Source organism: Egretta garzetta, unplaced genomic scaffold (genome assembly GCF_000687185.1).
Source record: "Egretta garzetta isolate BGI_Z169 unplaced genomic scaffold, ASM68718v1 scaffold473, whole genome shotgun sequence".
NCBI classification, from domain to species: domain Eukaryota; kingdom Metazoa; phylum Chordata; class Aves; order Pelecaniformes; family Ardeidae; genus Egretta; species Egretta garzetta.
The window spans coordinates 2533969-2545273 of record NW_009259319.1 but is presented as its reverse complement, the minus strand read 5'-3'; positions in this window follow the sequence as shown (position 1 = coordinate 2545273).

Sequence of the window (11305 nt, the reverse complement as noted above, 5' to 3'; positions counted from 1 at the left end):
GGGAGATGCACAAAACCCCCAAGAACCCCCCCCTCCCCCCGCCTCTAAAGGTTCATCCGCAACATTTTTTTTTTGGGGGGGGGGAGGGGGAGAATGGTGGGCATAAAACCCAGAGGCATGAAGGCAGCCTCTGGAGATGACCTGGAAGGTCTTCAGGATACGATTGGAACAGTCGGTCTTTCCAATAACACCACTGCTTGCCACACTTATTTTTAAGTTTAAAAACATCACGCCTACTTCATTTTTTTTAAAGCCACCACAGCAGAGGCTTTGGAGGGGAAGGCAGAAGAAGTGCTTCCTGCAACTCACAAATACAGAAGTTGGACTACACACTCCCCCACGCCCCCACACCTCCTTTTTCTACGAAACACACATGCCAGTTTCCCTCAAAATTTTTGCAAGCTGTGAATGGTTTCCTGGGGGAGGACGCTTTTCTCTCCAGCACTGCCCGCAGCCAGGGCAGCTCTGGGTGCCAGAAGGAGCCCCGGCAGCAGGCTGCCACGGCCCACCGCACCCATGGATTCGCAGAAGGACAGGAGGACAGGCTGTCACACGCAGGGCAGAAGGCTGCAAAGGTGCCGGCTGCCTAGCTGCCCGCGTGACACTTCGCATTTTAATTTTCAACTTTTTCATCCAACAGCCTCGGAAATGTGCGGCAAATATTAGGCGAGCCTCCAGAGCACATCAGCTCTACAGTCTGCTTCCCCTCCTCCCCCCCAAAAACCCCACAAAATTAAGGAGCCAACCAACTCTCCCCTCCAGGTGCATCCCGGTACTGCTGCCCCCCCAGAGCTTCACGCATGTCCTGGGGACACCTGGCTGCACCCTACTGACCAGGGACCCCTGACAGCAGCCCCCACCATGTCCCACTTCAGCAGGTCCAAGATGCAGCCAAGGCAGCCACTGTCCACTGCCACTGCCATGGCCCCACGCTCCACATGGGGTGGCCGTGCCCTCCGTCCCCCACAGTGCAGCCCCGACCTCCCCCAGTGCTCCCCGGGGAGGAGTCAGCGTGGTGCAAGAGATGCTCTCCTCACCTCTGCTCCCCCACCACCACCGCCACCGGTGGAGGACCATGGGTGCCTGTGGGTGCCCGTGAAAGTCTCTCACCCAGGAGCAGCATGGGTGGGCTGTCAGGGTACATCGAGGTGCCCAAAACCACCCATCTCTGCTCAGATGCTGTGGCCGTGAGACCCGGGCTAAAGCTGGCGAGGTTATGCCCACTTGTGGTCTTGCCAAATCTGAGTGCTACTGTATAAATCACCCCTGGTCTTGGCTGAGCCCGCAGCACAGGGCCGATGCCACAGCCAGGTCTGCCCAGGGCAGCACCCGAGGCGGGCATGCCTCTTTTCAAAGAGACTCAAAAGCACAGCTTGAAGTGGGATGCAGGCTGAGGTATGGTGCGATGCATTTGTCCCCAAGCTCTGTCTGGTTTTCTTAAATTCCAAGCTTTTGTTTAGGTGAAAAATTGTGTCTAAACACACCTGCAGCGAAGAGCCTGCCTCCTAATGTAACATACATAATTGCATGTATGATCTGTCTCGTGTCTTTGCACTTGGCTGATGGCATATCTTCGGGGTAACTCAAACAGACTTCTGTCATCTATTTTTCTGCATCCCAGGCCTGATGCTGCCACCGAGGCGGATACAACATGCCCGTATGCAACTGTGGCAGAAAAGCTGGCCCCAGCAATGCAAGTCCCCTGCGCTGCCTGAGGAAGGCAGCCCTCGGGGCCTGCTGAAATGTTCACACCAGGCAAGAGGGCCAGCTACCAGGAGAGGCACTGCAAAACTCCACCCAGACACGGTGGGCAAGGGAGCCCCGCGGGACGGCTGGGGAATGGTGGTGGAGGCACTGCAGACATTGCACCCCCACTCTGTGCCTGCCTCCGCTCCACGCTGCTGCAATAACCTGCTTCTGGTGGAGGCACCACAGGTCACTGCAGCCAGCAGCTGGCTCGTTTCTTCCTTTTTAGCCTGGAGAAGAGGAGGCTGAGGGGGGACCACATCGCCCTCTACAACTGCCTGACAGGAGGCTGTAGTGATAGTGGGGGTCAGCCTCTTCTCCCAGGTAACAGGTGATAGAATGAGGGGAAATGGCCTCAGGTTGCACCAGGGCAGGTTTAGATTAGATATTAGGGAAATTTTTTCACCAAAAGGGTTATTAAGCACAGGAAGGGGCTTCCCAGGGAAGTGGTTGAGTCCCCATCCCTGGAGGTATTTAAAAGATGGCCAGACGAGATGTTTAGGGACAGGGTTTAGTGGTGGGATGGCAGTGTTAGGTTAACGGTTGGACTTGATGATCTGAAAGGTCTTTTCCAACCTAAACGATTCTATGATTCCTTGATTCTGTGATTCCTCCTCTGGTGTCAAACTGCCCGAAACCCAAAGGCCCCAGCCACCCCCAAGCCCTGGGGGCAGAGGGGCAGGTGAGGGGCAGTCCCCTGCTCTCTCACCAGCTCCCTCCCAAACTCAAAGGTGGAAGGGGACAAGCCACCCTCACCCCGTAGCGATCAGGTAGCCTGTGGAGCGCATCACCCCTGTGTGGTGAAGACATACCAGAGGGTGTTTTATAACCATCTAATGTATCCCCTCGGAGGCTGTATTTCCTAAGCATACTGATAGGGTAGTAATGTTATCCCAGATTCTCTCTACAGGTTGCTCACTGAAACAATACACCCTTTCTTTCTCAGGAAATGGGACTCATGAATAGCTGCCAGACTTTTCTGTTATTAGATACTGTACAATTATATATATCAGATGACTCATTAATCAAATAGCTTGTTATTGGGATATAGACAGGCTTTCAGTCTTCCACGTATTGCTTTTGTGTAAACAGTCCTGGGATAAAGAATGGGTAGTGGCGTAGGGGACAGTCAGCTGTCATCACCCACGCAGCTGAGAGGTCCTTGATACATAATTTAACTCAATGTGAGATTTTTTTATTTCACTGATCTAATTCCAGCTCACCAAACAGCACTCATGTAGGAAATTTTTGCTGCTGTATTTCTTTGGCATCGGTGTCAAGCGCTGTCAGCAGGGCTGGCCAAGGCTGGGAGGAGGGACAGCCTGAAGGAGTGCCTCGCTTCTCCCACCCTGCTCAAGTCAAGTAGTCACCTGCCGGACACCGCGCTGGTGGTGACCTCTGCAGCAGCGGCGCTCCCGCCTCAAGGGAAGTCATACCACAGTATCGGCACAAACCTCCAAATGATAACCAGCACCAGGCAGCAAACACACCTTTGACCTTGCTGCTCCAGAACGACAGGCTGTGTGAAGAGCCAAGGAATTTATAACCCTTTCTGCTCCGCAGTGCAAGAAGGCAACAGGCAGGGGCTTACTCTGCTGGAACCCTTTCAGCTGGAGGCATGTCTGCACTTGAATCTCATGGCAGCTTTGTTATATTCATATTAAACGACCCCAGCAACCTTCTCCCAAAGCCTGTGAGATAAGGGTCTCTCCTGGTGCACACACCACACGCCTGTTCTGATGCGGTGCTTTTGTCTTGCATTCTTTGGCCATGAATCACACCCAAATTTTGAACTATGCGCTCTGAATTTCTGGCTGCTGTCTCATGATTTTTTTTCTGCAACAGTGTGATTTGGTTTTATCATCCTTCCCACACCACCACGCCCCCCACAACTTTCTGCTAAACACCATAGGTTATGGACAACCTGGGCTGAAATTCAAGGACTTGGCACAGAAAAGATGATTCCAGGTTCCCCTCCCTTCACCTCCTCATGTCCTGCTTCCATAAATTGATCAACACCCCGGTCACAGCTGGGTTGTGCTGTCCAAAGAGCAGGGCAGTGCTGTGGTTCTCATCAGTGCTCTGTATATGGAAAGAGATGTAAACGTAGCTCAAGTCATGAAGTCAGCCAGGGCAAGAAGGATATGGGAGAAGACAGAAGCAACTGATGGTTCTTTCATGATCTTTTCTTGGAGCGGTTTTGCTTCAGCGTTAGCTCTGTTAGCGCTCCACCTTTGGGTGGCTGCCAGTGACAGGCAAAGCAGGAGGATGCCACAAACCACTTTCGCGTTGATTTCACAGCTTCAGCAATGGCATCCTCCCAAGAAGCTCTTGCTGGGATGGTCCCAGCCCCTGTGTGGCAATGCTCTCTGCCATCAGACCTGCAGAAGAGTCTGCTTCTGCAGTTCTGCGAGGCTGGGCAGAGCCTTGCAGATGGTTCAGTATCATTAACACGAGCCGCCTCCATGATCCAGACTAGCTAGGAATTTGGGACTGTTCTCCGCAGCACCTATCGATTCCTGTAGCCATTATGAGAGATTCCGTTTACCTCCCCTCGGACGGAGGAAAGTTTGTGCTCGCCTTTGTCTTGAGGGGCGGCAGGCTGACAGGGGAATGTGCACTTGGAAGGCCAGAGACAGATGGAGAAGCTTCGTGTTGCAGCTGATGGCCAGGGGACTTTCACCCCTCTTGGTAACCAGTCGCGGTGTTTTACACAACCTTTACTGAGGTAGGCTGTATGTCAGAAATAGCTGGGAGCACCTCACCTGTTCCACATCAATCGCAGACACGAATTTGCTTTTCACACTTTCCTTCCTTTTGTTTCATCTCTCGGGTCAGTTCCTTTCTGCAGAACCAGGATGTCTGAAAATGAATTCAAACCTTTGCTTGTCAGGAAATTATCAGTCTCAGAGCATGTTGTGTTATGTTAAAATGAAGCAGTAGAAGAATTTAATTTGCTTGATATCACTTAAACTTCAAGTAGGCCTCCGAAGAAAGCAAGGATCCCAGGCTAGACTATCCACTGATATAAGCAAATTTGTATAGTTTCATACCAGTGGAAAATCTGGCCTTGAACTGCGGTCCTGAAATGTCATGCCACGTTGGTATAGGAATTAAAATATAAAGGAAATTGGTGTTTCCTGACCTGTGAATTATGTTGAATCTCCCAGGACAGCAATGACAACTCTAGATTTTCTGGTCGATCTCCTTCTCCGTCTTAGCTTCTACTTCTGAACTAAATCTGAGCAGTGGAGCCTGCTCAGATGCTCTTTTCTTCCTGCTTCCCGAGAATGGTAAAGTGTTCCCCCATATCCATTATACAGGGAATCCACTCAAGGATGCACCCTTGGCAGCCATCTGGCATCCTGAGCGGGGGTCTTCCCCCACTGTGCACCTGTACACCATGCTCGAAGTTGCTGGCCATCGTTACCTGAGGAAATCTCCTTCAAGAGTGCTTGAAACCAGTTGCAGGCAGCGATATGGGAAGGGCTAACGCGAATAATTCGGTACGGAAGAGAGAAGGAGTGCTTCCATTTTACAGTATGCATGGGGGAAACGGATCTGTGTAGATGTACTTCCATCTCAGAGGACTCCAGTGTCACTGACAATTGCAATGCCAGAGCAATGGAAATGCAAGAAAGGTGATGTTAAAGGTGGTGGGAGACTGTGCTGGTGTTCGGTATGAACTACTTCAGTGTTAAACTGTATATTTGAAGAAACATTTGAAATCACGAAAAAACCCACGGCTTAAATGCATATCCATGCATGCATGCCTCTGGTAAGGATCGCGACCTGCTTTTATTCTCTTAGCAGTGTTCAGAGGCCTGCATCCAACTTGAGCAATACTGAAGAGGATTCGTGTAAATAGTTTATGAATTTTATATAAACTGTTTCCTTCCACAGGGAATGATGTAAATTGGAACTGTCACTAGCAGAAAAAAAAAATGCCGTGAAATAGATGAGACCTTCTGATGCCTGGAAAGGTTTTACAAGCAGGACAAACAACACCAAACCATATTTCAAAGCTCACAGTACCTGCATGCAGATCTAAACCTCTCCCTGCAATAAACCCCATCCCCACTAGTTATTTTAGGCACCACGGGGAGTGTTATTTTTTTAACCATTTCCCACCTGTGCTGCTCCAGGAAAGAAAAAGGAGCACAACCAGCTGGAGTCTCTTGGTGAGTGGTCAGGGAACCATCTGCTTCTGTGTCTATTCCACGTTCAGCTGAGGTCCCACCAAAGCCACCTCAAGCAGACAAACTCCTCCACCTTCTCCCTGACACTTGTGTTAATAAATCCCACTCAGGATTCAAATTTAGCCTGTGATTCCCTGTGATCCCCAGGTCTCTCCCTGCAATGCAGGTCCCGATTCACATCCTCATGCTCTGTTTGATTTTTACCTCCTCAATGACTATAGCCTTCCTCAGTGACCAAATTTTTACTCCCCGTCATCACAGACCAAGCAGGGTTTTATTTATATTTACATACTTAGTTCTAGTAGATACTGGCAAACCCCTAAAGGTCGCTAAACTCGTAACACTAAATATGGCAAACAAACAGCAACCATCAATGCGAGATACTGAAGCAGTTCTGCCACTGCTCTGTTGGCTGAGTCAACATCATCCATTGCCAATGGCCAGAAGAAAGAGTCTCACCCTTAGCCTGTACCTCTCATTTCCCTTACTTCTGGCTGTTGGTCCTCTGGCAAAGGCAAATGTAGTAAAATTAAAAGGTGAATTTCAAATCCACAGTATTTTAGAAACAGAATTTTTATTCTAGTATGGTCAGACCTTTTTGACACCAGAGATATCTACCTCTAGGCTTTCTGTTTTGCTCCATTTAAAGACCCCCATCCAGACATCATAAACATACCCATTCAGTATTGAGGAGGCACAAACACACAAAATAAAATAGAGAGTGAAAACTGTGTCTGTGCTGTGAGAAAAATTATCTTTATGTACGATTTCCTCCCAGCCTGTCCCGTGTGATACTAGTACAGTATCATATGCCCCCGGGAACAAGCTCATTTAAGAAATATGGGTTAAGTATGTAGACTACTATTAATATTTAATGTATTGAGTATGGTATTAGATATTTATAAGGAATCAGCTGAAGTACGTAATGATGCATACCATGAATATATAATGTAATTGCCATTTTTTGCTACAACTACAGTTAATCAAGTTTGACAATATAAAGAGAATTTGGGGTATCTAGAGTTTTAAAAAATATTAATTGAGCAAAACACAGCAGGCTTGGGTCTATTAATTTACTGATTCTATTCATTTACTTAAAAGGATTTGTCTAATGAAGAAATCAGAGACATGCAAATGAGGGAAAGAAAGATGAGCGCTACCGGGATCTGCATTGCAACTGCGGCAATGTATGTTTTAGTGATTTTGTGTGTTTTGCAGAAGCAGCATGCCTGTAACAGTGAAGGCTCTGAAGAAGACAGCATAGACCTGAAAGCTTTTCAGACTCAGCTGGCCTTCAGAGAGTATTACGCCTCTCTACAAAGCTTGTCCAATTTATGTCTTCAAGTTTTAAACGCGTCAGCTGGGCTCCTGCACTTTTCTTTCAACTTAACGACATCAGGATTAGGTTTAACTTTCCTGTTTCAAAATGGCATGCCCCATGTTCCTGCAATGGAATTCTTCCCCTGCGTTTACCCACTGGTTAATACATTCTTTAATCCCCACAGAAAGTGGATTAAGCTCCCTGCAGATTGAATTTGCACAGAGCGAGGTCTGTGCAGACCCCGCTGTGCTCTGCGTCAGCCTGACAACCTCCACCCCTCCGGGCTTGCACCGCACCAGCATCAGCCTGCTCCTTTACCTCTGTTCCCTCTGGGTGTCCAAGGCTCCCCGGGCCCTTAACACCAATAACCTGCTTTTAATGCCAGGATGCAGCTGGGACCAGCACCTCAGCTGATGTTGCGCTGTTAGAGGACCTGCCTGCAGCGCTGGAGCCCAGTGGGAGCACTGCCACAGCCGGCCTGGGTGGGCAGCACTGCGGGGTTCCTGCGTCTCCTTCCCCCTCTGAAAACTGAAAAAGTGCTGGTGACCCCTCGCGGAACCGCTGGCTTAAACAAATTTGGCTTATGTATATAAAGGGATGTGCAGTGCGGAGCAAAAGGCCAAATATGTCACTTAGGGGGAGTATGTCTGAAGTCACAACAAAGCAAAATTGTTCCTTGTAGTGTGAAAAAGCCAAGAGTGAAGTACAGCAACACTCCGGGACAGCAATTTGTCCTGGCTGGCTCCAGGTGTGTGTTGCAATGCAGGACGAGCCAAGCACCACGAGGTGCAGAGCCAGCTGCAGGGTGTCCTGTAAAAGGGATGCAGCCCCGACTGCTTGGCTGTTGCTCTGGAAGATGTTCCTGTCCCATACATGCTGCAGTGCAGAGTGAGCCAGTACAAACCTTGCTGTGTGAACTTGGTTGCTTTCATCACACGGTTGACATGCAGAAGCATGGTCCCTGGGGACGGGAGTCTGGGCCCTATCATGGGCAAGACAAGCACTTAACGCACTATTCTGGAGTTTCTAGAAAAGGAAATTTCCCTGGTTTTCCATGCAAGTTTATTTTCATTCCTTTGACTTCTACAGCCCTCTTGGCAACTTCAGCAGTTCTCCTTGGCATAATTAAAATGGGCTCCCTGATGCAGCCACCTAACTGAGTGGAATGGATTTCCCATCGATTCAGCTATAAGACAGCAACTTCACGGGGGCATGCTTGCTTCGCCTGGCTGTGAAGGAGAGGGAAGACAAACGCATGGTGGTCTGCCAACGCTGGCTCCTCCCAGAGTCCTCCCCAAATAACTTGCCAGCCATGGATTTCAAACTGGTTGAAGACAAGAGAAACCCTTCTCCTACTAGCTAGGAATACCGAGTTATTTATTACTTTTTTACCGTTTTCATGTTGAGCTGGGGTGGGTGAAATAAACAGTGTTGGCAACAGGACATTTTAGCCTGGTTTAATTCTATTTATTTATTTATTTATACCATTAGTTTAAAGCAATTGAGAATAATCTGTTCCTGACTGACACCAGGAGATGAGCAGAAGTGTGTAGGCTGGAGCTCTCTCACCCCACAAAGCAAAGCACCTCTGAGGTGTCTGAATCTTCCTTTGCCAGTGTTTGTAGTGTACCAGTCACTGGAGTGACTGACATCAGAGCACTGATTTTTAAAGAAAAAAAATAAAAATCTTCCTTTAACATTCCTGTCTGCTCCAAATCTGGCTAGCATCAAAAAAGCACCAGAAGGCTCAGCTTGTTCTGATGGCAGAAGTCGTCAGTGGGTAGCTGGAGTAGCCTGGGCAGCCAGCAAGGGGATGGGAGGGGGATCCAGCCCAGGCTGGCTATCAGATCAACAGCTGCTGCAGACTTTAATTTCCTTTTATAGAAGGGAGATCGTGGGAACTGTTGCTCTTCATGGCCTGCAGAGTCTTCGGCTTAAAAAACTTCCCTCCTGGGAGACCAGACGCTATGTAACATCTCAAATGCCGGTCTGCGTATTTGCTCAGGTTTCTGCCGCAGCCAAAAGTGTCGTGCTTGCCTTTGCTTCACGCGGGGACCCGTGAGGCCTCCCTGTTCTGTGGCTCCTGGACCATGGCGTGGAGTCACGGGAGGTGAGAAGGCCTGCAACAGTCCGGAGGGGCTACAGGCGGGTGGTAAGGGAGATGCAGAGTTAGGGCCACCCGGGAGCTGGAGGAGGGATGTGCTAGGAGCCTACCTGCTGCTGTGTGTGGGGCCCTGCCGGGCAGAGAGCAGGCTCCAGTGCCTGCCTGGATCCTGTGCTGAGGGCTGCTGAGCACAGGAGCGCACCGGCCACCATTATGGGGCTGAGGACCAGCTTTCCCACCCGTAGCTGCCATTCCTAATTCATCCCCAACGCTGGGAACACCCCTCAATGGGGAGGAGTGTGCATCTTGGGCAGAGCAGGATAAAACACGTGCCTCTGCTGTTGCCCTCATATCTGGGTTAATAAAAATGAGGATAAGCCTGGGGCAGCAGAGGGAAGGGGACTAGACCTGGCATGTGGCCAGGGAAGCTCACCTCGCTAACATGGCTTACACCTTTTCTTTAGAAGGCCACCATCGCAGTGTCCACTCGTACCAGCAGCACCTCATTCTGCAAAAGGGAGTTGCTTGCGGCTGGAGTTTATTTACACTGAAAACAAATGTCAAGGCATGGAGCCATCAACAAAGTTTGATGGTGGTAGCAGTTTCCATGGTCTGTGTAGGAAGCTATCTATAGCAACTGGGAAGCCACAGAGGACACGTTATCACCACTCTGCAGGACACGCTCCGTCTGACCATACACAGGGGGTTATATATAGAGCCATATACAAAAATACAGAGGAGCCCTGTGGCTGTGTTGGAAAGCCTCATCCAGACACATCTCCAGTGGAGTCCTGTCCTTGGCCCCACCAAAGCACTGCGTATTTCTGAGGCTATTTCAGAAGGATGCTGGGCAGTCAGCACCGCCTGGGGACAGCTGATCTGTAAAGTATGAGCGTACAGACCAGAGTGCAAATATGCCCAATCCTTCCAAGACTTCTGATTTCCTCTCAAGTGCTATTTATAGAAACATTCCCCCCCTCCTCCCCCCATGTACCTTGCAGATCTGCACTATGTTGAACACTCCCACCAGCAAAACTCTCCTTAATTTAAGAATTTACAGGCTGGGGGGGGTGGGGGTGGCGGTGTGGTTAAAAAAATTACAGTGTTGAAGTAGAACTAAAGAACTATAAAAAATAGTCCAGTTTGGCCCACCAAACTGCCCCAAGGCAGGATCAGCTGCCCCTACGTCATTCCGGACAGTTGTTAGTCCAACCTGCTGTGAAAGAGCAGCCCTGGCAAAAGCTCCCTGGGCAGTAGGTTTACACAGATGCCTCTGGCGTGATGCTCCTCCACAATAAGTCTGAAGTTAAAGGAGGCCTTAGCGGTATAAGCAGTATGAAGGTTGGGTCCAAGATAAAAATGTAGTTTTGTAAAGCGAGCCTATTTTCGTAGGACATGGTCGTAATTTAAAGAGGGTTGCTAAATGAAGACTCCTGGACAGCATGACAGCAAATAAATATAGCTCTGTGCTTTAAATTATCCGAAGGCAGCGTGCAATTTCAACAGCAGCCCCGCATATTTAGCTTTCTAGGAAGCATAAGCACCACTCCTTTCCCACAAGCACTCAGGAAGGGTGACGAACAACAGAAAGCTGTGCCTTGACTTTATTCTCTCATTTTCACATCAGATTGTCCTTTTGCAGATTTCCTGTGAAAGGATAAGGTGGGATCCCCCCTCTCAGGGTGAGGCAGAGCTTCTGTCCCATCTGCGGTAGCAAAGGCGACATGGGGAGAGATCTGGATGGAAACCCAGGGATGGCTCTTGCAGAAATACCTTCAGGAAGGCCTCTGTGCTCTCTCAAACTGCAAACATGCAAGGTGGTTGGTTTAACGCAGGTTTAGCACAGGGTAGCTCCTGGTCCTCGTACCAGAGCCTGGTTAACTCATCACTGTTACGAGTTAACACAGAAGCCACTTTCACATGTATACGCCCCCA